This window comes from Penaeus japonicus, unplaced genomic scaffold (genome assembly GCF_977035675.1).
Source record: "Penaeus japonicus unplaced genomic scaffold, GWHDUDI00000001_assembly GWHDUDI00000018, whole genome shotgun sequence".
NCBI classification, from domain to species: domain Eukaryota; kingdom Metazoa; phylum Arthropoda; class Malacostraca; order Decapoda; family Penaeidae; genus Penaeus; species Penaeus japonicus.
This window is the reverse complement of record NW_028234420.1, coordinates 32,260,871-32,263,139: the sequence shown is the minus strand read 5'-3', so window position 1 is coordinate 32,263,139 and position 2,269 is coordinate 32,260,871. Positions and strand designations below refer to the sequence as shown.

The window sequence follows — 2,269 nt, the reverse complement described above, 5'->3', positions numbered from 1 at the left end:
CGAGTTTTCAATCATACACACTAGCTGCCGTAAAAATGACATTTCTACTATCGAACCATTACTACAAATTCCCTCTATTTATTTCTCTTCCTCTCTCCTAAGCTGGTCAAAACGATATGGAATAAAGAAAACGAATGAAAGAAAAGTTAACAGAGTCTGATGTTAACTTTGGCGATGTGGGAGGTCGAGCAGCTAACACGCAGGTTAACCTATGATAAGCAGGTACATGTGTGACTACGACCGCATGGCTGTTCTTGAACAATTGTCTTTTTAACTCTTTTTTTCTTCGTTAGTTGTTATTGGTGTTCGTTAATAATTGTTTTATTCATTGGGTAACTGCTGTTTCACAAATGGGTAGTTCCCGTTAGTTGTTCTTTGATGGCTAATTCTTGTTCGTTGGTCCTTGTTGGGCAATTCTTGGTCACTTGTTCTTCCTAAGCAGTTCATGTCCACTGCTCTTGGGAAATCCCTGTTCGCTAATTTGTGTTGGGCAATTCCTGTTCGCTGGGCCTCGGTTCGTGAATCGTGTTAGCCATCCTTGTCATATATACCTTTCTTGGAACTTGTTGGAAGGAGTTCCATGGTGCCCTAAATATGGAAGAAAAATATGTATGTTTAAATATGATTATGGTGTATGTTTAGCACATCATTAAATGGGAACATTACAGTAATAAACTCATTATAAAAAATTGGACAAAAAAAACAAAAAAAAAAAACAGCTGTGCATTACTGGTCTACATTCTCGCAAACTATATGTTCCATCATATTGATATATTTAAAGATATACTATGCAGTGCAACGTGCATGCCCAAATAACGGTGAGAATTCAGGGCGAGGGTGCAAACTCCCACACACCGTCAGCCAGACAGACAAGATGAAACATACTTGGATCTGACAGGAAAAATGTGATAACGACAGCGCTGCAGACATCTCAAGATAAGATAAGCGCGTGTCTACAACCGTCCTTATCGCGCGGCCAATGGACAGACCCCGATCCCAACCGGCCAATCACGAGAGGACGGGCGGTGACGTCACGCGCCATCTCGACCGCGATTGGTCCTCCTCGAATGTACGGTCGGCCTTGGGAGAAACGATGACTCCCCTTCAGTGCCAGCATTTAAATGTGGCCTGCTCGACGTCCCTCAGTCAGCGGGATTCAGATGGAGTGAGTGCCAGGTCAGCAAACATCCAAGTCTATCTCAGCTCTTTGGAGAGAATCTTTCATTTTTTCTCAAAGAAATTTCGATCAAAGATTCAAGATGGATCCTTCCGCACATTGGCCGTGGGTTGTCATCTCGACGGCTGAAGATGGAGATTCATAAACAGGCAAACAAACACAACGAACTTCGAATCACACAAGGTAAGCATCAAGGATTGTGATAATACATAAGAAATTCAACTAGCCAAATGAATCAATCAGATTATGAAGACTCAGAACATTTATTCCCCCCGTTCATTTACAAGAAGTCTTTCGACAAACAAATAAATAAGTGTTGCTAATAATATCTTGTTATTTGCCAGTGGTGATGATGGAGAAATCACACTCAGTATGCAACAGGAGCTGTTCTTCAGCCCCAGCACAACTACCGAACAAATGACGATGAACAAATGAACAAAATCAAGCCTCTGACCTCACATGACCCTATGGCTTCCTGATGACCCTGTCTCCTTGGAAGAAGCAGTGACTCAAGTCGACTGTATGATTACCTATGTTATACATAGTATTGCCTCTGCATTCACCATTGCAATGCTCTTCGTCATTAATTATTCTTTTAATAGCAACAGTTCAGTTAATTAAGTCGTTTTCTTTGATATTTAAGATGTATATATTTTTTCGAGTATGAAATCTTATACTCGACTTATTTCATGGTCATATATTGTGCTAGAAGAATCTAGTGCAACTTGAATATCGATTTCTAGTTCCTAATATTTGGACATATATATATATATATATATATATATATATATATATATATATATATATATATATATTAATGTTAACTATAGTTTTGCATTAGACTTTATTTCTTTTATAAATGTTCTCAATAATAACTATATATTTTTGCATATGTTAGTGTGTCTATCAGTCCAACCCACTGTGGCTGAAAGACATTCATAATTTGATCCATATATTTGTGGAGCCTTTTATGACAATCGTCGTTATAACTTTATATATACATATATATTATATCTTTCTTTCAATTCTATATCTTCTATATTTTTTTATATCGCTCTGTTTATCATCTGTTTATTCTCTTGATAAGGATAG

General features: G+C 37.8%; 1 long non-coding RNA gene across 1 annotated transcript in view; it reads left to right on the top strand.

Annotated features, from left to right (window-relative positions):
* Positions 1-760: 760 nt before the first annotated feature.
* The window catches only part of LOC122260452 (uncharacterized), a 2,115-nt gene continuing 606 nt past the window's right edge, over positions 761-2,269 (top strand). The window contains exons 1-2 of the long non-coding RNA XR_006223821.2: positions 761-1,360; positions 1,522-2,269. The exon at positions 1,522-2,269 is cut by the window's right edge and continues 606 nt beyond it. This is a non-coding gene — a long non-coding RNA (uncharacterized LOC122260452). The remainder of the gene's footprint in view (positions 1,361-1,521) is intronic.